Source organism: Phascolarctos cinereus, unplaced genomic scaffold (assembly GCF_003287225.1).
Source record: "Phascolarctos cinereus isolate Bilbo 61053 unplaced genomic scaffold, phaCin_HiC Scaffold_3;HRSCAF=262, whole genome shotgun sequence".
Classification (NCBI taxonomy): Eukaryota; Metazoa; Chordata; class Mammalia; order Diprotodontia; family Phascolarctidae; genus Phascolarctos; species Phascolarctos cinereus.
Genome location: NW_027555736.1, coordinates 83,036,306 through 83,062,957, shown reverse-complemented (window position 1 = coordinate 83,062,957; position 26,652 = coordinate 83,036,306).

Genomic DNA, 26,652 nt, shown 5'->3' with positions numbered 1-26,652 from the left:
ATTGGGAAAGGGGGTAATCAGAATTAAATATTTCTGAGGAGGGACAGGGTCAAAAGAAAGAATAGAATAAATGGGAGGGCAGGATAGGATTAAGGGAAATAGAGTTAGTTTTTCACAGCATGTCTACATAGACGTGTTTTGCATAACTGCACATGTACAACCTATATTGAGTTGTTTGCCTTTTCAATGAGGGTGGGTGGGGAGGGAGGAAGAGAGAAAATTTGAAACCTAAAGCTTTAAAAACATATGTTTTAAAAATAAGTTTTCACATGCTACTGGGAAATAAGAAATATAGGAAATGGGGTACAGAAATCTATCCTGCCCTACAGGAAAATAGAAGGGGATAAGAGAAGGGGAGAGAGATAGAAGAGAGGACAGAGTAGGGGAAGGGATATTCAGAATGCATGCCCTCTTGGGGTGGGGGGAGGGGAGAGACGGGGTGAAAATTTGGAACTCAAAAACTTGTGGAAGTGAATGTTGAAAACTAAAAATAAATAAATTTATATTTTAAAAAAAGTATCTGTGTATGGGGAATTTTTTTTTCTTGCTTTTCTCTAACTTTTCTGGTTCATTGAATGCCCCTCTCTTTAAATCCCTGTGTCACGTGACCTGAAATGGAAAAAAAGATATTCTGATGGGGGCTTGGAATTATGACTTCAAATGGTTCCCAACAAACTTGTGAACCTGAATGTAATTGAGAAGAGACCCCTGGCTAAAATGAAGCTGCTCTCCCATTCAAGATCTTGTGCTGGGTACCACAGATACACAGATGAACAATGGCACAGTCCTTTGTTCCCAGGAGTGAACATTCTACTGGGTGAACATGACATGTGCAAGAAAGTATCATGTGTAGGGGCAGCTAGTGGGTGCAGTGGATAGAGCCCCGGCCCTGGATTCAGGAGGACCTGAGTTCAAATCCAACCTCAGACACATAACACTTGCTAGCTGTGTGACCCTGGGCAAGTCACTTAATTAACCCCATTACCTAGCCAAAACAAAACCAAAAAAAGTATCATGTGATCAAGGCAAAGGGAGTTAGGACAAAGTGCAATAAGAAATCTGTAGAGGAAGAAATCACTTCCATTTTAAGGGATTTTGCTATTGTTGGTGTGTCATTTATTGAACCCCAATAAATGACAGAGTCTGTTCTAAGAGACAAACAAAATTAGGATGCATGTGTCCACAGTTTAAATTCCCTCTAGCTGGCTTGACATGCATCGTATGGGAGTTCATTCCAAAACTGCCCCCCCCTTAAGGGGGCCAGTTCAGAACTAGCTTGATTTGGGATTTGGGGGTACAGAGATATATACCGGATGTATACTTTTTCAACAGGGGCTGATACCAACCTGCATCATTCCAGACCACTCCCAGCCTTGGTCTATCTAGGCAGAAGAATATGTATCCACCTAAGCCTGAGTAGGATAAAAGCAATTCAGGCTTGGGTCTGGTTTGATCAGGATAAGAAGATTCAATGCAATCTCATTATCAGCAATGTCCTTCTGAAGACTTTTGGAGTAGAAAAGGGGGTGGGGGAGCTCTGAGTATCCAAGACACAGATTACCAAGAGAAATCATTTTTCAGACCCCTGTTTGGGGTTTTCTTGACAGAGATACTAGAGTGGTTTGCCATTTCCTTCTCCAGCTCATTTTACAGATGAGGAAACTGAGGCAAACAGGATTAAGTGACTCACCCAAGGTGACACAGCTAGTAAGTGTCTGAGACAGAATTTAAGCTTAATTCTTCCTGCCTCCAGGCCCAGAGCTTTATCCACTGAGCCACCTAGCTGCCCTACCTCTGTATTACCTATAGGATAAAATACAAATTCCTTAGTTTGATATTTAAGGTTCTCTCCAATCTGGTCCCATTATGTCTTTGCAGTTTCATTTTATTCTCCTCCTTCACATAAGCTATGTTCCAACCAAACCTTACCATTAGCAGTTCCCAGTTACCTTTTCTACCACTCAGTATTTAACCAGACAATCCCCTATGCCTGGAACATATTCCCTGCTCATCTCTACCTTATCTTCTAAAGTCCTTCTCTTCCTTCAAGACCCAGTGCAGGTGTTTTCCTGCCTCCCTTAATCATGAGCAAATCACTTTATGGACACATTATCTCATTTTGATCCTCAAAAAAATTTTCTGGGGTAAAAGCTATTATTATTTGACAAGCACTTATTATCCTATTCATTAGGATAATACTAACAAATAAAAAACTAACAAACTGAGATTGGGGAAAGTTAAGTGATTTACCTAGGGTCACACAGGTAATAAGGTTTTGAGGTAGGATGCTCAGTGAGGTCTCCCTGACTGGGAGCCCAGCATTCTACCCACTGTGACATCTAGTTCCTCCCAGCTGAAAGAGATCTCTTCCTCTTCGCATTTTCTTAGAGCATTTAGATCACTCCTTTACTTCTATCATATTCTACTTTATATTCTAATTTTTTGTATATCATTCCTTATGTTCTAGGTGAGGAAACAAATGTAGTGAGACTAAGTGACTTGCCCAAAATCCCACAGGTTGTGGGACAGAACTGAGATTGGAATTGAGGTCCCATTCTTGAAAATCTAGCACTTTCTTCCATTTTGTGAAACTGGGGCTGGAGATATAGACTTGGCTGGAGATACAGACTTCAGCTTGCCACATGATGGGGGAAGCTGAAGTACATTGTGAGAGGAGATGGGCTTTCTGAGGGAGAGAGAGAGAAGGAAGGAGAGCAGAGCCCAGAGGAGAGAGCAATGAAGACTGCCTGCAGTTAGAGGGTTGGAGAGAAAGAAAAACTACCATTATAGCTAACTAGCCTCCATTCATATAGCATATCCTCTTATCTCCTTTAAAGGGTGAGTTCTTTGGGTGCAGGGAGTATATTGTTGTTGTTGTTGTTTTTAATCTTTTGTCCCATAGATGCCTAGAACAGTGACTTGTGCACAATGCTCAATAAATACAGGGTATAGCTCTTAATAGTTGTGTGACCTTGGGCGAGTCACTTAACCTTGATTGCCTCTTTAACAAATGAATGGATGGATAAATGAATGGATGCATGGATGGGTGGGTGGGTGGATGGATGCAGGATGTCCCAAAAGTCTTAGTCCAGATTTAAGCCTTAATAACTTAAATGTGAAATGACATGAAAGCAGAAATTTGGTATGGTTTGATTCTATAGTGTGTGAAGGGGAATAGAGTGAAATAAGACTGGCAAGATAACTGGATGGCACAAATGACCATCCTGGCACAAAAAAGGGGGGTTATAAAGGAAGAGGTTTACCTGGCTTATAAGGATATAGTCGTTAAACACAGAGTAAGGACACATATTGATTCTTCTGGTTTGGGTTCAATCAAGCACCAAAATCTTCCTTTATCTCTCTCCATGAATATGATGCTCATATGTTGGCAAAGGTAGCTAGCACCCAGAGAAGAATCCACGTGGTCTGAAAAGACAAGAAGCATCCTTCAGGGGGGCTTTTTGTGGAATCAGAGAGCCTAGAGGCTTCTCCCTTGAAATCTTGGCTTTTTCTCCCTCAGATTTGCTTGCTCCTTGTGAGCACAGCCTGGCCACAGCCTACCCCAAAGAGTTGAGTTTGGAGCATGTTGAGTTCAGAGTACCATCAAGACATAAAGGTGAACATGTTGGAAACCTAAGACCAGGGCTCTGCAGCGAAATTAGGGGTGGAAATATAGATCCGGGAGCTATTTGCTTACAGATAACTGAAGCCATGGGAACAGATACGCTCACCAGGGGAGACATTGTAATCACCTTGAAGTTCTGTTCTAAATTACTCAGTCAGTTATCTTACTCCCTACATCAGATTGTAAGCTCATGGAAGACAGAAGCTATATGCTTTATATTGTTGTTTCTTTAGGACATGGCCAGGCTTCACTGTTTGTTGAATTTTGAAATGTGAAGTCAAGGGAAAGTGAGATTTGTGATGCCTCTTTTCCATTAACTTGGCCATTTCCAACCATTATCTCCTACTCCTTACGAGCAGAGCATGCTTCTAGTGCTATTCAAAATTTGTGAGACACCATTTCATTTTACTTCAGGTACATTTGTGGTGATTGAGTTTTTGTTTTATAGAAATCCGTATTTCTCAAATCCAGCAGCTCATATGTCTTGAGTTAACTACCTCTATAAGGTGGGCATATATAAGATCAACTGGAAGTTAACTACCACTCCATCATTTTCCTCATTGTACCTGTGATTTCAGTGGAGCAGGGTGTTCTCGATGAGGAAATTCCTTTACTAATGAAGGTGCTGCTACTTCACTGCAATTTTTTTGTGTTAGAAATTTGCCTGGAACACTGAGAAGTACAGACACACACACACACACACACACACACACACACACACACATACACATATGTGTGTATATATATACATATATTTCACATATATATTATGTGTGTAGATACAGATAGATATAGCTATAGCTATAGATTATAGATATAGTTATTCTTTTGTTTATTTATTATTAGTTTTCAACATTCACTTTTGTGAGATTTTGAGTTCTAAATTCCTCCCCTTCCTCCCATCCCCCATTCCCAAGGTGGCATGCCATCTGATATAGGCTATATGTATACAATCATATTAAACATATTTCCGTATTGGTCATGTTGTGAAAGAAGAATCATAACAAAAGAGAAAAACCATGAGAAAGAAAAAATAAAAAACCAAAAAAAAGTGAGAATAGTATGCTTCAATCTGCATTCAGACTCCATAGTTCTTTCTCTGGATGTGGATAGCATTTTCCATCATGAGACTTTTGGAATTGTCTTAGATCATCACATTGCTGAGAAGAGCTAAGTCCATCAAAGTCGGTCATTGCCCAATGTTGTTATTGTGTACAATGTTCTCCTGGTTCTGCTCACTTCACTCAGCATCAGTTCGTGTCAGTCTTTCCAGGTTTTTCTGAAATCTGCCTGCTCATCTTTTCTCATAGCACAATAGTATTCCATTACATTCATATACCACAACTTGTTCAGCCATTCCTCAGCTGATGGGCATCCCTTCAATTTCCAATTCTTTGCCGCCACAAAAAGAGCTGCTATAAATATTTTGTGGGCCCTTTTCTCTTTTTTATGATCTCTTTGGGATACAGACCTAGTAGCAGTATTGCTGGATCAAAGGGTATGCATCGTTTTATAGCACTTTGGGCATAGTTCCAAACTGTTCTCTAGAATGGTTGGATCAGTTCACAACTCCACTGACAATGCATTAGTGTTCTAATTTTGCCACATCTTCTCCAACATTTATCATTTTCCTGTTTTGACATGTTAGCCAATCTGATAGGTGTGATGTGGTAGCTCAGAGTTGTTTTGATTTGCATTTCTCTAATCAATATTGATTTAGAGCATTTTTTTCATATGACTATAGATAACTTTAATTTCTTCATCCAAAAACTGCTTGTTCATATCCTTCGACCATTTAGCAATTGGGGAATGACTTGTATTCTTATAAATTTGCCTCAGTTCTCTATATATTTTAGAAATGAGGCCTTCATCAGAGACACTGGCTGTAAAAATTGCTTTCCAGCTTTCTGTTTCTCTTCTAATCTTGGTTCATTGGCTTTGTTTGTGCAGACGTTTTAGTTTAATGTAATCAAAATTATCCATTTTGCATTTCATAGTGCTCTCTATCTCTTGTTTGGTCATAAATTCTTCCCTTCTCCATAGATCTGACAGGTAAATTATTCTTTGTCCTCCAAATTTGCTTGTAGTTTTATGTCTAAGTCATGTACCCATTTTGACTTTATCTTGGTTTAACAGTGTAAGATGTTGGTCTATGCCTAGTTTCTGTCACACATTTTCCAGTTTTCCCAGTAGTTTTTGTCAAATAGTGAGTTCTTATCCCAAAAACTAGAGTTTTTGGGTGATATAGTTACTCTTTCTATGAGATTCTATCAGTTTTTGGGTGACCTCTCCTCCTAGTCTTTCCTTCTAAGGAAGGTAGGGTCCTAAAGTTAGTTCTTTCTCACACTAAGTCTGTGGACTAGTTCATGTCTAATCACTGATGCCCCCAGACCAGAAGTTTTAACTTTTTTGTGTCCTGACCTCCTTTAGTAGTCTGGTGAACCCTTCTCAGATTAAAGCATAAGGTATGCAATCAGTGGAAGACAACCAAGATGGTGAGGGCTGGAAGTTCATGCTCTATGAGGATTGTTGAAGGCATGGGTGTTATTTCATTTAAATAAGAGAAGTCTTGGGGTGGAAGGTGGGGGAGAGAGCTACTAGTTGTCTTCAAGTATTTTAGGGGCTGTTCCATGAAAAATGAATTAAATTTATTTTCACTGGAGCCATAAGGCAGAAGTAGAAGCAATGGTAGATGTTAGAAAGAATCTAATTTAGGTTTTCACTCATTTGATATACATTCAGTAAGTGTGTAAGTACTTATTCCCTATATGATCTAGGTGATGTGGATTCAAAGAAAAAAAATAAAAAATTCCTTTCTCCAAGGAATCTGAACTCTATTGTCTTTGTAGGGGGGAGGGGGGAAAGACAGAAAGGACAGTAAAAATGTATACAAAATAAAGATAAAGTAAATTTGGGACAGAGGGAAGTGGCAAGTAGATGGTTTTAAGAAACTCCCTCAAGTTGACTTTGCATGGAAGTTATCAGCACTCCCCAAAGAAACACCTCTTCTCTGGGTATAGGAATGGATTGATCTTATCCTGGACCTTGACTCTTGATGAAGCCTGCTCTTCCTCATAAAAGAAGACAGTGTAGGGTAAAACTCCAAACAGCTAAAAGATGGGGACCGCCTCATTCAGAAATCTTATAAGAATTCTGGAGGCTATCCGAGACTTATTTTATTATCTATGCTGGAAAAAAAATCTATCAGATTGAAGGTTTGGAATTATGAAAACATAGTCAAGGAAGAGGAATTCTCCTTGCAGGTTTTGATGGTGTTGACACCAAATAGGTTGATTGTATTGACTTCGATATAACTAATATCTGACAGAAAGCTGAAGTAACTGTTAGTACGGCCTTGTTACTTTTCAGGGGTTAGTGACAACAAGGGGCCACATTTGCAGAAGCCATCTTTGATACAAAGAGACAATCTGTGATCTGTATGGCTGGGTATAATTCAGCTGGGATCTCCTGAGTTAAGTTATGAACCAGTCCTTCTTGGGGCCCAGAAAGAATTCCAACTTTTAATATTCATTTGAAATCACCCTTCTGAGCTGCTTGGTATCTGTTATGAATCCAATAGTCTTTTTCTTGAAATACCTTCATACTTTTCTAAGGTAGAATGCTACCCTAACCAAAAAACCCAATGGATTTGAAGACATAGACTCATTTTATAATGGTGGCTGTAGGATCCCTGCCCAAAATGGAGAGTCTTATAGGTTGTCCTTCATTCTTTTAAAACACAGGTTTGTATGATTGTAAAATCCCTCTGAATATGTGGCAGTGTTGGAAATGCTGACACAGATATGGCCTTGACGTCTTTCTCTGCATACTTCTCTGTTGTTTGTTTTTCATTATTATTATTCAAGAGAGACTCATGGAGTGCCTACCATTTCCTCTTAAATTGTTATTCTGTATTCCATGCCAAATTTATTCTTCATGCGTCACCTCTTTCCTTGAGACATCTTTTCCCCTTCCAGTGAGAATTTGGCAACTAAGGCAGCTGTCCAAACTAAATTAATTATAAAAGCATATTAATGTCATCTGGATAGAGATGGAATTAATTTATTCCATAAATCCGAGAAGTCATCAATTTTGGCTGGTGAATGTAAGCACTTTGTGTCACAACGTCAGTGATTCTGACACATTTTCATATTTCCCCCAGTAAAGTCTACATCGTGAATATTCTTTGCTAGGTCAGGTTGATTTATGCAGTAAGTATGCCTTTTATATGTCATTTGGGTACAAACACTACACATTCTGTCCTTATGAAGGGTGCTTGTTAAGATGTTTATTCCTCCTTGGAAAAACAGGGAGCTCCACTCTCCCAGAATGCCATCTGCCCTCAGTGTACAGGGATACAGAGTCTTCATTAACAACATTTCTCTTTGAGATTATGGTCACTCTATGTTCATGTATCAGATAGATTTGAGCAGGGGACACAGGAAGTCCACAGCATGTACCTCCCAAAGGAAACCAGAGCAATAGTATGCCTTCTAGCAAAACCATGAAGTAACGTAGTAAAGATTCTTCAGAGCAATTTTATTTCAGGGTACCTACATTTAAACCTGTTGCATTCTCTTCATTTCTTTAATTGAACCCTGCAACCCATTCATCTTCATTCAGCAAAGGCAATGTCAGTCTCCCAGTCCCATGTAGTTTATGAAGTCCCACTAAGTCATAACACTGTCTTCATACCTATGGGAGTCCCTTCTATTTAAAAAAAAAAGTATTAAAAATTTAACATTGAACATCAATACAGGAGTAACTTTCTTAGTAATTATTTATATTTAAACTAATTTCTGTATGTAAAGTATTATTTCAGTCACTATTCTATAACTCCACATCTCAGGATTCTTTGTCCATTCATTTTGATTTACTTATCTTCATATGATCATGGTCTGAAATCTATTCTTCAAGTACTGTGCTTTATTTCATAAAATTCCCAATTCTCTTATATTTGCCAGCCTTTATTGCATTATACTAGCCTCTGCCTTTAATGCAATGTGGTCCTTTAAATTATAGCTTGAATGGGCAGTGTTAGTAGGTAGTGAGTTTCTCATCACTAGAAGAGTTCAAAGGGGAGATATTATAGGAAATGTTATGGAGAATATTCCAGTGCAGTCATTGATTAGACTAGATGACTTTTGGGCTGCTTTCCCATATTGAGGTTCTGAGATCCTGAGATTGAAGTAATGCATGGTAAGACAAAATTGGAAATGCATATGAGTCGTCACATCTGTCACTTTGACATCAATTAGCGGACAATGAAAAATGTTGCAAAATGGAGCATGGTTATATTTAGGTAGTGGTAAATGAATAGAGCAATGTAATGCAAGTAGGAAAAAAAAATGTTGACTGCCTGTGTAATTGACCCCTGTTATAACAACAGGGATTGGGACAGAAAAGCATATACCCCTGACAAGCTTTCCATATTACACGAGGAGATTAAGTATCCACTAGTTAATACTTCTTTTTTGGATGAGGGAGGCATATCTGTGATTTCATTAATGTGGGTAATGCTTGATATGCAAATGCAGAACAGAAATTGATCTATAACTTGGTTTTAGTGAGTTGCCTGGCCCCTCTCCCCTGTATCACATTGCCTTTCACTCATACATACACAGTGGGACTTAATTTGCTCTGTCATGCCACAGGGCCATTAGATGAGGAAATACCTTAGAATGATGGGACTTAGAGCTGGGAGGAACTTAGATTTCATCTAAACTAGCCTTTTCGTTTTACTAAAGAGAAACCTGAGATCTAGATGAAATGTAAACCATGGTCATACAGCCTGTAAGTATAGATAACATTCTGATCTATATTCTCTGACTTCAAATCTAGTGCCCTTTACTTGACGCCATGCTATTTCATCATACAGGGGCACTTTGTTTGAAGTTAGAAGACCTGGGTTTGGGTGCCGGCTCTATCATTTACTAGCTGTGTGACCTGGAGGAAGTCATTCTACACTCTTAATGATTTCACTTCCTCAATTCTAAAAGGATCATAGTGGGCATGGGGTGTATGGAGTGTTCAGGAGGATGAGCACCTCTGCTGTGAGGGCTGGCCAAGCCTTTTTCAGAACTGTTCATCCACCTTCAGTGTCCACCTCTCAACCAACTCTTACCTGGGGCTCCAAGAAGCTGAATGTAGCATGTGCAGAGGCCATACCCTGATTAAACCATCTCAGCAGATGGGCTAAACCAAGTCTAGGGTAACTGACAGGCCTCAGACCTCAGGCCACCTGGAAATGCTCTCTGAGTGAACCCCAAAATTAAGCTGACTGGGAAGACCCTTCTGTTTATGATGGATAAGGACCAGGTGCCTTGAACTGGACACTGTCTTGATGAATGGTATTTTTCTTATCTCATTGTTTTATGGATGCTATTCTGTTATGACACTCCCTTCTTTTCATAACATCCCCTTGCTTATGGCTAACAGAAACCAGACATCCTGAGGGTACTTTTTTGTTTTATGGAAACTATAATTTTGGCTGACACAGGTATCCTGAGTCAGAAGGGAGAAGGGAGCACTTCTTTATTCTCTGGATATATAATCTCCTTCAACTAACCATGAATGTCTGTTTCTGCTAGCATATAGAGGATAAACAGCACATATAGGACCTAATTTTGTTTGTCTCTTTGTAGACCAGACACTGAAGGTTGACATTGGGATGTCTACCCCAAGTACATGAAGACTTCCCCCAGCAGAACAGACAGATGAGAACAATTTGTTCCAATGGCTATGAAGGCAGCTGAACAGGCACTATGGAGCACTTAGAGCTCGGTCAGACATCCAAGACAAGGTCATCTACTGTATCCCAGGCCATCGCCAGTCATCTTGGTTTTTGTCCTGCCACAGGACTTCAATGACTCTGAAAGAGAGAGTGAGACTGATGACTTGATGCAGGTCTGATATCATTGGTCTTCTTCAAAAAACAAAGGACAGATAGCAACAACAATATGCATGGAATGATTATAATGATAAAAAATATGTTGGTTACCTATCTCAAAAAGTTATTGTAAGGAAGTTATTTTGTAAGCTCTGAAGACAGAGCCATGCTAGCTAGAACAATTGCCATTCTACCCCTGAGGTATTTAATTTAGAGGCTGCTGACAGCTCTTACAACCCTTCAGTAGCAATGAAACAACCATTAAGCACCTAGTTTGCAAGAATACTTAGTTAAAACAGAAAGTCACCAGATGGTGGCTGGGCTGAGTCCTTCGGTAATCTGCCCTGCACCTTGATCCATCCGTTGATGAGCAGCAGCCTCACCCCAATGAAGTTCTCTGTATGACCACCCCCACCAATGAGAGTGACTTTCATGACATTTGTCCCAGGCACTTTATGGTGCTTTCCAAGGGCACAAAAATTCCATGCATGGTTCTTTACACAGCAATTTGTAAATGTGAGTTATTATGATTAATTTTATTATCTTATATGAAATGTATAAAATCTATCATCATATATGTTGTTATTATTGTATATTGACTTGAGAGAATAAGTCTCTAAGACCAAGGACTTCTTTGCATGCTGTCACTTGTAGGAATGGTTAGACTGTCATCTCTGGACACTGCTCACTAAGAAACTGAGCCTGTCTGGAAAATTTCTCCATCTAATACTCCATAAACATTCCCTTAATGCCCTGTTATTATGTTACAAGGTACTAGCACAACCATTTACCCAGAAATAATTGTTCCTGTGTTTATCTGACTGTTCTCCCATACCAAAATGTAATCATTTATCTTTGTGCCCCTGGACAGCTGAAAGAAAGGGGCTCCTGTGTCATTATTGCAATGGTTGCATTTCTACACAGTGTACACAGGGGTTGTTTACATGCACAAGTGCAGACACAGATAAAGTGATTTTTTTTGCTTCTTTGTGTCATATTCTTTTTTAGATTATTATTTATTACTTTTATTGTTTATCTTAATTTTTTAAATTCATCTTCTTCTTTACAATGGGCTTTTGTTAGGCACACTTTATAATGATTATAACCTCAATGAGTGCCCTAAGCCATCACCCTACTCAATCCTCTAACATCATCAATTATCACATCAGCCCTAGTACTATCATCTCATCAGTACCTTCTGCCTCCTGGAGCCCTTCTGAATGGAAGGTGGAGTGTAGGGGTCCTTCCAGAACCCATTTAAGGAGGGCGCCCAAGCCTCTCTTCATTTCCTACCTACCTGCCTTCCTTTGGACTTTTCTATCATATTCCCATTATGGGTACTTCCCCCCCCACACACACACACATATACACACATTTTCCATTTCCTCCTTCTTTTCATTTTTCTTTTCCATTTTGTTACATTAGATTGTAAGCTTCTGGAGGGCAGGGACTGTCTTTCTCTCCAGTATTTTGTACCCCAGTGCTTAGCACTATGCCTGGTACATAGTAGGCACTTAATGAAATTTGACTGACTGAATGACTGACAATAAGAAGGCACTCAGAGCATCTGAGTTGTCCCAGGGTGTTATTTTATCTAACAAATACATATACTTTCTTCCCATGCTATGTACCCAGACGAAGGCCTCAGGGTAAATACTGCGATTCATCACCAATCCCTGTTGATTTGTTATTCCTCTAATGTCTCTCACAAGCCACAGAATCACCGAATTTCTCAGATAGAAGGAATCTCATCCCTCCATAAGAGTTTCCTCTAAAATGTTCCTGAATTACAAATAAAATAAAATGTTCCTGAATTGTGGTGGTCCTGCCTGTGCTACAAAACTTCTATTAAAGTGTGAACCACTGCTTCCTTAGGCAGCCTGTTTCACTGTAGGGGAATTCCAATTGTTGGGAGCTTTTTCCCAATTCCTGTTGCATTCTCCATCTTCATGCCTTTGTATGGCTGTCCCCCATGCCTAAACTTTCCTCTCTCCTTCTCTCCACCTCTTAGAATCCCCTAGCTTCCTTGAAGGCTTATGGCAAGTGCTGCCCTCCTACATAAGACTTTTCCTGATTTCCCTCCACACCTCAATTTTCATTGTTAACAAATACAAATTCCATTAGATTTACTATGTATACATTTTGTATACATTTTATGTTGACTTATCTGTGTACACATTTTTATCCTCTCTCTAACCTCCTCCATCCTCCCCCCCATTTTTATCTGTCAGCACCTGGCACAGAGCCTGATACATAGCTACTCTTGTTCAGTCTTTTCATGAACCCATTTTCGGATTTTCTTGACAAAGATACTGGAGTGGTTTGCCATTTCCTTCTCCAGCTCATTTTACAGATGAGGAAACTGAGTCAAACAGTGTTAAGTGACTTGCCCAGGGCCACACAGCTAGTGTCTGAGGCCAGATTTGAACTCAGGTCTTCCTGCCTCCAGACCCAGAACTCTATCCTCTGCATTACCTATCTTCCCTTGTACATAGTAGGCACTTAATATTAACAAATCCCTCTTTTAATTAATGAAAGCCTAAATTTACTTCTAAGTTGTTACTAAAAATAATCATGCCAAGTTATCATGTCAGTTATCACGCCAAGCAGAAAAAGTTTAATTTCTCTACCACCTACATTGGTATTACCATATATCATATACCTTTATAAATGGTATCTATTCAAGTAGACTGAAAGCTCTAGGAGGGCAGGGACCATGTTAAATTTACCTTTGCATCCTCCATAGGGCCAAAAATGATCTCATATCACCAGAGCAGAATTATAGTAAGCTTTCCTTTAAAAAAAATATAATGATTGAATAAATTAGATGTAGTTTCCAGTGGTAGCTTTATAATTGGAGTTGTGTTTTCAAGTAGATTGTAGAAAGTTTGGTCTATTCTATCCCCAAGAAACCATAGCCAGAGCTTTCAGATTCCTTTTGCTGTTGTAACAGGTCATTATAGTCATTACAAAAAAATAAAATGAAATAAAAATAAATCACTGGGCTTGAAAACCATTTATGCCAGCAGCACAAGACTGGCTTTTCCTTTTGTAAGCACACAAATCCAGGGACAAAAGGGAAAAATCAGCATGTTAAGAAACAGAATATTCCTGAGAGGCTCAAAAGCCACCAAGGAAATGAGGAGAGTGTTGATGAAGGTAAAGGATGCTGTCGGGTAGTAATTTCTGCTGGAATGTGGTTCTCTGCCAAAGAATGTCTTTATGCTCAGAAGCTTATTAAATTCTGCAGATAATTCCTGGATTCCAGAGTCATTTAATCTACTCTTTTGCTCTAGGCAAGACAGGATTTAAACTACCCGGGGGGGGGGGGAAGCTATCTACCTTTTTAAATATCCAGGGATATTTGAGTGCCCCTCTTGGCAGCCTAAGCCTAGATGTCACAAGCTCTTAAATCAGGGAATTCTCCCTTCATTCTAGCCCATCTCCCTTCTGTCTCAATTTAAACTTGCTCTCTTGTCCTATGCACAAATGAAACTGAAACTTCACTCCCTAACTCTCAGACAGTCTCATTTTAGTTGCCGAGCCATAATCCCATCATACAGACTCATGAGCAAGCTAAATTATTTCGGAAACCTATTTGCAAGGCAGATTTTTTTAAAACATGGTGAAGCAAGACAAATTGTGGAGATTTCACAAAAGATGCAATGCTAAATCTCTGAATTTATGAACACTCAGCATCACTTGTCTTGTTGCTAATTGTCCTAGGCATTAAAAAATATTAGGCTGAAGAGAGTCTGACTCTCTATAGCCTTGTGACCATCATTAAAGAGCATTCATTCGCTCCCCTCAGCATGTGGCTCAGGGCTTTGAGCTAAACAGAGTGAATTTTGACAGACAGTGGGTGTGTATGGCTATTTGGATGGATCTATGATCTCATTAGTGTGGTACTTCCTCTACTCTTATAGACTGTGAGCCATCAATTCATTTCAACAAGAAATCTGTCAAGGGTATATAGCATGTGCAAGGCACTTTGCTAGGTCATTAGGGATCCAAAGATGAAAGTTTTGGTTTCTGCCTTTATGGAGCTTACATCTTGCTTAAGGGTGAGAGTGTCACAGATTCTTATAATACAAGGTAAGGTGTGATGAGGACAATGGAGAATTAGAGACACAGTGCTCTAGGACAGGAGGTATCAAACATGGAGCCACAACACTTTCTAATGCAGCCCAAACCAGATAAAAATATAATGGGAAAATATTTAACAAAATAAACAAAAATTCAATAAAACATAGAATATATTAGAGTTAAGGTTAAATTTTAAAACTAAGCCAATATATAACCAGCAAGGATCTTTACATACGGTTTCGTTATCTCTGTCTGCTTGAGTTTGATGCTACAGCTCTAGGAAATTTTGAAGAGGGAGAAAAGACTTTCAGCTGGAGGGATTAAAGAAGGCTTTATGGAAGAGGTAGCATCTGACTTGCCTTACAAGAAAAAAAATAGGATCCTGAACCTCAGTTTTCCTCAATTGTTTAATGAAGATAATAGTAGCAACTACCTCACAGGGTTATTGTGAGGATCAAATGAGATAATATTTGTAAGAGTGCTAAGCACAGTGCCTGGCACATAGTAGGCACCATATAAATGCTTATTCTTTTCCCTCCCTTATATTCCCATATAAAGTTATAAAGGTAACCATCTCATCTTATATGCTTCTCATCCATGTCTTTTCATAAATCTTCCCTGGAGACCTTCCCCTCTGGTTGTTTTCATAGTTCACAAATACCAAGATAGCATTTGATTCATCCAGCTGCTATCTTTCTCTCTTGCTACGTGACCAGCACACTTACTCAGACCCTCCATTGTGATGTTGGGGAGATCCCAAGTCCTCAAAGGATATGCTCACAGAAAACAAAAATGTACCACTTTTGAGGGGTAAGGTGCCCTTGACATCCATTAGGTGGGGCAGGCAGGATACCCAATAAGGCATGTGTTCTAGGGGCACATAAGGATTTTCCCAGTTGAGTCAAGGATCAGGCAGCATGCAAAAGGCAATGAAAGATGGCAGCATTGCTGTCTTGGGACACACAGAGCCCTGTGTCAAGGATCAGCCCCAGGGAGAGAAGCCTGAAGCCCAGTCAGTCTTGCCAGGGCAGAAATAATTACTCCCTGTGCATAGGCAGCAAGCCAGTGAAGACACCTCAGTCCTTCATGGAGCTATGGCCCTGTCAGGAGGGATTCATTTGGGGGAGAATACCAAAAGACTAATCTGAGTAGTAATGCTTGGGTAGGCATATGCTGAAGGAAGGACTATACCAGAGGGTGATGAGGAATCTGGAAGAATATATGCCTGGCTCCTGAAGGAAGCTCCTTTTCCCTGAAGAATCAATGGCATCCTCACACTGAATATGGCCAGGGCAGAACTGGAGAAAATCCAGAATGTACCTTCTACATGAAGTCTTTATACCGATGCCTTTCCTCTTCTGATTAATTCCAACATATATATGTGTATACAAATATATGTGTATTCTTCTATAAGTATAATATAAAAACATATACATACATCTATATCTTATGTGTACACAGTTTCTGACAAGGACTGTTTGGTTTTTTTAACTTTTCTTTGTAACTCCAGTGCTCATCACAGTGCTGGATACATTGTATATGCTTAATAAATACTTATCGACTTGACTTTTACTTGTACAAAACAGAAAATTAAACTAAAGGGTTCAAGTAGGGCAGGGATTGGGGAATAGAGGAGTCAAAAATGGTAAGAATCTACAGGTTCAAATCCCACCTCAGACACTTAATAGCTCTGTGACCCTCGGCAAGTCACTTAAACTCTTTCTGCCTCAGTTTCCTTATCTGTAAAATGGAGAGGTTGGTCTTGATGGCCTCTAAGGTCTCTTCCAGCTCTACATCTATGACCACATGAAGTAGCGTAGAGAGAATATCTCTCCATGGGTGTGCTTGCCGACACCCTTTCTCCCCAACTTGCTCTAACAGAAAAGCAGTTAAAGATCCCAATATATCAAATGCAAAGTGTTCAGGAGTTCTAGTCTACACTGGCTCCTAAATCTATGCATCATGCGATGCTGAAAAGAGGAGCCAAGAACTGGGTCTAAAATTAATGAGTTTCCATCTAATCACCCGCCCTATTGGGTAACATGAGTCAAACAACAACTGGAAACTGTATTGAATTTTCTGCACTCCCTTTCCTGTTCATAAGGAGGAACAGCTACAAGGACTCCTGGGTTTGGATGGGCCTAGATGCTTTATGTGGGCAAGGTATAGGAGGGTAGCAGAAGCTGGAGGCAGGCAGCTACAAGACAAATGTTTTGTTTTGTAGTCTTTATTGCATTAACTGGTCCTATGCCAGAAGTAAAACATGGCATAAAATCAAGCATGTTGTCTATACCATTGAAGGAGTGAGTTCATCATGCAAAGGTCTCTGACTAGGACTCAGTGAAAATAGCAAGTTTGGGGAAGGGACAGTATTTCCTATATGATGGAAGATCAGAAATATTCAGATTGGCTAAATGGACATCATCTACACCCGACCTAGACTGATACATTGACCTGGCTATACTGTGGTAGATGAAGCCAGAGATAGAAGGTGGTCATTCACTAATAACCAGTGAGAACACTTCCACTCAGCTGAGAAATCGTAACTTCCAGTCTGAGCATGGGACTTTCAAATCCTGAGCTTTCCTATTGAATAAGATTGGATTAGGGACTGTCAGCATCACCTGCAAATTGAACATGTCTTTTCTGAATTTTGTCTCTTCTCCAACACCAGGCATAAGTTGCTCACAGGTCAGTGCTTCACAAATGTTTGTTGAATGACTGCTGGAAGATGCAGCTTCTCAAGGTGAGGCCCCTTCACATGGTGCAGTCTGGTGCCAAGAAGAGCAGAAATGTTACTGTTATAAAGAAAAAGAATTAAACTAACTGGTAAAAGATGTAAGGTATCGTAGTAACAGTTTGGTGTTTGAAAGGAGTGAGGAAAGTACTTTGGTTTTTAAAAGGCTACTAAAAGATGTGTAAAAATAGTTTTATGAAGGGATATCAGTAGTTTGGGGCAGAAAATTTGTTGTAGGATATATACAGACATATGGATAAATACATACACATAGACTGATGGAGATTTACATATGGGCTTAAATCATCATGAAAAGATTTAGGATGATGCTTCTTTTATGGGAACAGTTTGATAAGCTAAAGGGGTAAAAAAAAAAGATTGTTATTTAAAACAGATAAAATGTCAGTATGAAGAAATACAATTTTCAGGCACAAACTATGGAAGAAGACTACTATAAGAACTGATAAATGGCTAGAACCAAAGGGTGCTATGGTCTCTTAGATTATTCATTTGTAAATGTATTTTTTAAAAATATTAAAATATAATTATATGCAATATAAAATATAGAAGAGAATAAAACAGACATAAAATGTCCTCTGTCATGGGGCCTGTTCAGGGGGAGCTCTGTGCTCAGATTATGCATAGTCAAATCAAGTTAAGTCAACAATGATTTATTAAGCTCCCATTTCGTGCCAGGCACTGTGCTAAGCAACTGGGGATACAAGAAAAAAAAGTCAGAAAAAAAAGCCTCTGCTTTCAGAGAGCTCACAGTTTAATGGGGGAAACTGTATGAAAACCAGTCCAAACAAGATACAGGCGGATAAATTGGAAATAAACTTAGAAGGAAGGCACTGGCAATAAAGGGGAATAATGAAAAACTTCTTGAAGAAGGTGGGATTTTAGCTGAGACCTGAAGGAAGTCAGGGAATTCAGAAGGCAAAGAAGAGGAGTGAGAGAATTCCAGACACTGGAACAGCCAATGAAAAGGAAAGGAATGGAACATGGAATGTCTTGTGTGAATAACAGCAAGGAAGCCATTGTCACTGGTTCGTAGAGTCAATGGAGGGGAGTAAGAAGCCAACTTATAAAAACCTCTAAAAGTCAAACAAACAATTTTATATTTATCCTAGCTGTAAGAGAAGGTAACTGGAGTTTATTGAATGATGAGGAAAGGGTGAAATGGTCAGACCTATGCTTTAAGAAGATCACTTTGGTGTCTGGGTAAGAATGGACTGGAGTGGGATGTGAGTTGGGTCAAGGAGACCATTCAAAAGACTATTGCAAGAGCCAAGTATGAGGTGATGAGGGCCTGCACCAAGTGGTGGCAGTACCAGAGGAAAGACAGGGACATACTGAGAACTAACAGAGCATAATAACAGTTTGGATGTGAGAGATGTGAGAGGAAGGATTCAACGATGACACCCAGGTCACAAGCCTAAGTGACTGGAAGGTTGGTGGTGCCCTTCCCAGTAATTATGAAGTTAGGAAGAGGGGAAGGTTTGTTAAAGAAAGGTGATTGGTTTAGTTTTGGATGTGGTGAATTTAAGATGTCCCTGGGACATCCAGTTTAAGCTATCCAATAGATAGTTGGAGATGTGAGACTGAAGGTCAGAGGAGAGTTTGGGGCTAAACAAGTAGATGCAAGAATCATCAGCATAGAGGTGATAATTGAATGCATGGGAACTGCTGAAATCATCAGATAAAGTAGTATAGAGGGAAAAGAGAAGAATCCCTATGACAGAGCCTTATGAGACACCCACCTTTAGTGGGCACTACACAGATAAAGATCTATAAAAAGAGATTAAGAAATTAAGGGGCAGAACCAGTGTCACAAAAACCTGAAGGGAAGAGAATATAAAAGAAAAGAAGGTGGTGGACAGGGGCAAAGGATGAAGAGAGATCAAGAAAGATGAGGATTGAGAAAAGGAGATTAGATTAGGAAATTAAGACATCATTGGTAACTTTGGAGCGAGTAGTTTCAGTTGAATCATGAGGTTAGAAGACCCAGTACAGAGAGTTTAAAAGAGACAGGGAAAAGAAGTGGAGGCTCCAACTGTAGACAGCCTTCTCAAAGGAGTTAAGTCATGAAATTGAGAAGTAGATGGAGATGGACAGATCAAGTGAGGATTTTTCAAGGATGGGTGAGGCATGGACTTGTTAGACAGTACAAAAACACCCAGTGGGCAGAAAGAGAGTGAGGATTAATGAGAGATTAGGAATGGAAGAGGTGACGACCTGATGGAGAAGGTGGAATGGAGGATTATATTCCACCAAAACAGGGTTACACATAGTGTTCTAAAAGAATTTGGGCGATAGTCCTTCTTCATGGTGATAGTCCTTCTCTGGGCACCTATACCTTCTAGGGTAAGGGCACATTGAAGTTAGTGAGTCAGTCCAAAACCAAAGCCCTGTGTGAGAAGTGTGAGGCCCTAGAACATTGGCAGGGGGAGGTGGGGACCTCCTATTATACTTGCTGCATAAATAAAATGGTAATCTACTCAGTTGTAACACACTCAAGGTAATGCTGTTGCCTAAAGTAGTCATCTAATTGGAATCTAGAAAAAAGAAGGATGAGGAAGGTAATGTGGCCCCCCTGTTCCTAGCCCTGCCCCTTCGCAGAAAGGCCTTTAAGAGAATCTAAATAATCACTCTTTGCTGATGTTACAGAGGTGTCAAGATATGGACCTGACTCAGACCAGTCCTCTGGAAGTTTAGGACCAACACTGGAACAAAATAAGATACTCATGGGCCATTCAATAGTCAAGAAAAGGTTTACTTAATCATAGGGGAGGAAGGACATTCAACAAAGATGGTCAGTAAGGATACCATGCTGATTTAGCTGAGCATAGCTTCCTAGTCTTGATAATGCATCCATCCATGGTCAGAAGACTGAGAGAGTACTGGAGCTCCTCATGGTCTTTTTTATTCAGGCAACCAAGAAGCTATGCCAACCCCCAGAGTGAACTTCTCATCTGAAAAACAATTTCAATACCTTTTTTAAAAATAACTAACTTAATTTTCTTGGCATAGAGTCTTAGGAAAAGCTATCTCAGCCTACGTGTCAATGCCCAAGGAATACTTAGTCAGACATGGGTTGAACTACATTGCTTTTGAGGTTCCTGTCAACTCTGAGATTTTGTGAGTTAGAATTTATTGGTGTTTATCCTGTTTATAAAGGAGAATGATCAGATTTTAGACAACGGCTACCTCACTGTTCTTTGCACATGCAAAAATAGCCCTAGGGAGCATGGGGGACAGTTTCCAAGTTACTTCAGTTTAATGGAAATTTCCCTAAAGACCATCTAATTTCCTTTGCTCTTACATAGGAAATTACCTTCTGATTTCTAGAATTTGCTTTCCTGAGTAGATTTGCTCACTAGAAGTGTGTGACCTGTGCAGATGACTAATACTTGTGGCCAGGTGTATTTCCCATTACGGAGGAATACATTATTATCCTGTTTTCTAAGCTGTTCTATTCTATGTTTGATTAATGTGAATCTAATCCTTAGAGACCGGTCATTCCTGAAGGGATTGACAAAAAAAAAATAAGTTTCTGAATTTACAGTGACCGCCACCAAAGTGTGGCTATCCCATGAAGCAATGTCAATGGCCAACCAGAAAGCACTCTTAAATGCCATCTTTTAGCTGAAACATAGTTCTGTTCATGTGAACCAATTTCTCAGAGCCTAATCTTCCCTTGGTAATTTAGGGAGGAGGGGGCAAAGCCTCCCAAAGTATAGACATCCCATGAGGCAATACCAGAGTGGCCAGTGGTCAGGCTCTCTTTAATGGTGAAGCAGAGATTTAAAATCTGATTCATTTGACAAATATTTGCTTTACATGTATTCTTTTCAAGGAGTTCTCCCATTACATAAAGTAAAGGTACAGCCCTCTATGCATAGGACCCTTCCACTGTCTCATATATAAAGGAGTTAGAACCAGTCCTAGCAGAGAAAGATTCATAAAGCCTGAAAAATAAACTGCACTGAATTTGAGAAATCTTCTTTGTCCTATCCAGAATCTTTCTGCATGGTATTGTGGAAAGTCCCAGAGCACCTGTTGCTTTGGGGCAGACAATGTCTGCAAGCTGTCAGTGTGGAGTTGGAGCTGAAGTGAGAAAAAAATGGTCAGTTATCAGAGATTCTGCCCTAAGCCATTGTTAAAGTAAATTAAAGAAAAGGGAGAAAAATTGACTGGAGCCTACTAGTTCTTCACAAAGCAGGATTATTTCCTTCTGCATGGTAATCCTAGCACCATTGCCCCTGTCCCAACCAGGAGCAAGGTTCACTTGCAGACCTTCAGCCTTTTTTGGTCTAGGAGCAACGTCTATAGGCCCAGAGTGCATCCTCTCCCCCCTCAAACCCCCCACTCTCCACTAATCACATAGAAGAGGGCACAGAGCAGACTCAGCTCTAGGATTAGAACTCATCATCCCATTGCCAACAGCCATACTCCATTTCCCTTCTGTGTGGATCCACAGCTCAACAGAGATGGCTCAGCCAGAAAGGAGACATAGATGTTCTCACCTGTGACCATACCTAATCTCTGAGATACCAGGGAGGCAATGTGATACAAGACAGAGTGCTGACGATGGAGCCAGAGAGCACACATTCAAATCCCAATTCTTCCACTAATACCTGTATCACTGTGGGCAGGCCAACTAATCCCCATGGGCCTTAATTTTGCTGTCTGTAAGATGAACATCTGGACTAGATGACATCTAAGCTTGTTTCTAGTGAAAAACTGTGATCTTATAAATCAAAATGTTAACTTCATAGCGCCCTCCCTCCATTTTGGCTTCCTGATCATCCATGTTAACCCTCAGCTCTAAATTCACTAATCAACAAATTAGTTTAGCCACTTGTCTCAGTCCTTTGGATCTTGGCATCTGGCAGATATCTTGGTTAACTGACCCAACCTGACTTTTCAGATTGCATTAGCTCTTCTTCCAACTCAGCCCCTTTCTACTCTGCTCTGGACAAGGGATTATGATTCCCCTTTTCCAGGAGTTTTCTTCATTGTTGATATGCTTTTGTTTTTCCTAATCATTGACAAATGGGGAGAGCCAGTGCTTTCACCTCTAAATCTTGGCATAAAATCTGACTAGGACTACAATTCCCACTGTTTCTTCCTTGCCTTAGCTGCCTTCCTTGGACTTCACACCATGTCTGTTTAGCCTTTGGAATCTATCAGAATCTACTTGCCAGTTGTTCATTCTTGGAATTTCTTAATTACCTTGTCCTTTTTTTCCCCAACAAGCCCAGAATATCTTATATTTGTATGGTTCTTAGTGGTTACAAATTATTTAAAAATTCATTATCTCACCTGAGCCTTTGCAAATAACTTTTTGAGATAAATGAGTCAGGTATTATTATCAACATTTTGTAAACAATAAAACTGATGGTAAGAGAGATAGACTTTTTGTTGTCATTGTGATTATGAAGTCCTACTCTGATGCTTCATCTGGGTATGGCTATGATTCTGGATTCCCAGACACAATGCAAGTGGAGATCAAGTTCTGGGAGGTTCTGCTATGGCTTCAAGTATGGCACTGGTAACAGACCAAATCTGAGTTGCTAATTATGGAGAGGCTCATCATCTGTAAGTCACCTGGTAATGGAAAAAAAAAATGATTTGACAACCCATGAAACAAAGAAAACTAAAGCTTTAGTCCTATATGGCCTTTCTCTTCTTCAGTAATGGTGACAAGAAAGCGGTGGAAGGTGCTTTGAATCATGTTGTTCACACATCAACAAAATTCAATTGGAGTTTTGTTACTCTGAATTTGAGATCCTGGCCCAATGTCCAACAAGTGGATCTATTGTTGGAGATTCTGGATCATATTGATCTTGACAATGTCACAATAAATAAAGACAGAAGAAGGATGGAAATTATTACTAAATGGATAGATGGCTCACAGGTATTCCTTGGAGAGGTAAAGAAAGAAAATGGTGGAATGGGTTTTATTGTATGCCCAGGAGTTACAAGACACACCATTTCATGGAACATTTGATAATTGTGTACTGCAGTCCTAAACATAAAGACTCACAAAAAGACCACCACCAAAATAAGTGCTGCTTATTCACCAATATCAGTTGCTAAGGACAAAGCAGTACAGAAATTCTACAGAGACCTTGAAAAGATCTTCAAATAAAATTAACATATCCTCTGATACTTGAAGATTTAAATGCAAAAGATGGAAAATGATAAAGATGGGGAGAAATACATGAAAAAGTATAGTTTCAAAAATGAAATGAGAGAGATCAATATAGATGACACAGAAGCCCTAGACCTCTACGAAGAAAGAAGAGGAGGATGAGGAAGAGAAAAGATACAGTTTATAATTTCAAAAGATAAAATTCAGAATCATTTAAGCAAGTGATTAAGGATAAAAAATGGGAAATGGACAATAAAACTGACATTGATATTGGAGATTATAATTCCACCCAGAGGTTTAACCAATGTAAATTAATTGCCACAAAGGAGGAGACAAAAAGAGCCCAGAAATAGTCTTAGGTAACAAACATCTGACTTGTCAAACAGTGAAAAACATCTCCCAAAGTCAACACCAGGGTAGAATACAAAGTTTTCTGTAAAATATTACAAAGAATGATTGACAATTATCAGTGATATCATCTTATAAAGCAGAGAGAAGCAATGGAGGATAAAATGAAGTTTAAAAAAAATGCATGGCATGATGTCTGGCTAAACAAAGTCATACGAAGGGCATGCAAAGATAAAACCAGAGGGAGGACTACCAAAAACCAGAAAAAGATTTACAAGAGCCATTTTAACAAACTGCTTTCTCTGTCAAGGATAGGGAACCACCACAACTGAACCCCAGTATCATAGTCCTCAACATGTAGATGTTGTTTTTCAGTCATTTCTCATTTGTATCTGACTCTTTGGAGTTTTCTCAACATAAATACTGGAGTGGTTTGCCATTTCCTTCTCTAGCTCATTTTACAGATTAGGAAACTGAGGCAAACAGGATTAAGTGACTTGCCCAGGGTCACATAGCTAGGAAGTATCTAGGCCAGATTTGAACTGAGGAAGACGAGTCTTCCTGACTTCAGGTCCAGTGCTCTTCCCACTGCACCATCTAACTGCCCACCATAAATGAGGTAGAAATGGTGGCAAAGAAAAGAAAGACAGGAAAAGGAATGGATTTGATCAAAAATATATCAAAGAGATCTGTACTGAAAGTGATGCAACTATGAGGGCATTGAGGAACTGATTTTCAAGGTATCTAAAGGAGGAGATAATATAAAAGGCCTGGACAAATCTCAGACCCTGTTGATACCAAAAGAGAAAAAAGTGACAGAGAATATGTTATTACTGACTTATATGGTTACTCTCTTCTCCCATTTATACAAATCTTTCTGAGAATTGTCTATACATTAAGTAAGGGGATATTCAAAGGGGTTTTAGTAGGGAACAAGCAGGCTTTTGCAAATAATAGTCAATGGACCACATCTTTCCATCTCACACTTAACTAAAAATGCAGAGAACAGGACTTCCCATTGTGACTATTGTTTGTTGAATACTATAAAGCACTGCATTTGAAAGACCAAACTGTTACCTTACAAGCATCTTCCATGAATACATCAAGATCATTCATGATTCCATAAGAGATGTGACAAGAGAAAATAGCCCTGTTCAGTGGCTGTCTGATAAGATACATCAGGTGAGACATAAACTAAGGAACTGTAAACGTACCAAGGATATTAGCCCCTCTATTAGAGGAGATGCAGGATAGAATCCAGGTCAAAGACGGATTCCCTGCAGGTGCTGAAGTCCTCTAAATGCTCGTATTTATGGGAGCATTATGTTGATTGCAGGACATTGCAGAGTCTCCTGGAAGAAATCTGCAATCACTCAAAGGAATTTGACCTATTTATCCATCCAGGTGGTATACATATCCACCACAAAATGAAAAGAAGGACAAACTGAATTACCTTTAGGAAATGGCAGAGATCTTTTACTGGCCCCAAGATTCCCATGAAAGCAAAGATCTACTTCTTTAATACTAACATTTCATATATGGCAGTGAGACATGGGACACCTCTACTAAAGATAAGCATCAACCAGAGAGCAATGGGGAGGTACATGGTGGGTGGACGAGTGTGAGTGGGCTGCAACACATACTTAATGAGGAACTCTGAAGAAAAGAAGGAGAAAAGGATATCGTCAAGAATTGTATGTGAGCAAGGGAAGATGGGCTGGTCATGGTGGCAAGAATGAGGGATGATGGATGGACAAACCAAGGCTTCCACTGGCACCCTCATATAGTTAAGAGAAAACAAGGCTGGCCTCCTGCATATGTGTGGACCCCCTGTGGCAAACTTTTGGGAGAACATGGATAGGAGTAGCATAGGATAGGCAGGAATGTAAAGGTGGTTACCTGCATTATTGGAGAGAAGTGATGAGGTTATAAATCCATCTGAGTAGTGAGCATCTCCTAAGTCAACGCAGCTACAACACTAAGTAATAGAGATAGGACTCTATACCCAGGTTTTCTGACTCTAAGCCCATTCAGGATTCTTTCCGTTATAACATGACACTGAAAGATGTAGCTTTGATCCTTCCAGTTAGAGTTAAATTACTTAGTAGAACTATATTCATTCCATTCCTCTTCAAAGATTATTCATTGTCTGGTAATTCTCAGTAGAAGTATTTCAGAGACAGACCATGTATCTGTCTTTTTCTTCTCTTTACCCCATTCCCTCCACTTAAGTCCCATACAGCATGCCAAATGAATCCTCCTCCTTTCTGATGTTTATTTCTTTTAATTATTTATAGCTCATGATCAATTCTTTCTCCCCTTTCTACTCATTTGGTCTTTACAAGCCCAATATACATATAGACCTAGCTCATGTAGGTTGGCCTTTCAAGACAGCTACAGTTCCCCCCAGCTATATGCAACAGACAGAAAATGAGAAGAAAAACAAACATTTTAAGGAAAAAAATGAGTGTATCTTAGATCTGTTGGCTACATTCTCTGCCATGGTTACTACTTACTGTGAAGTCTACCACCTTCTGGCTATGCTTGTGTGTGCACGTACACAAGTGCACATGTTTGCATGTGTACATGTCGATATGTGCATGCATAATTATGTGCAAAGGAACTGACAAATAGGTGATTTGGAAAGTGGTATTCTGGCCTGAATTGGTATAAAATGGAATGTGATTCATCCCAAAGCATAATGTCAGAAGTAATTTTCCATGGATAGGGTTATCAAAAATATATTTTGCGGCTTCCCAGGCTAAGACCTGTCATCCAGAGTGCCTTAGTATTACTCTAAACCTCAGAAC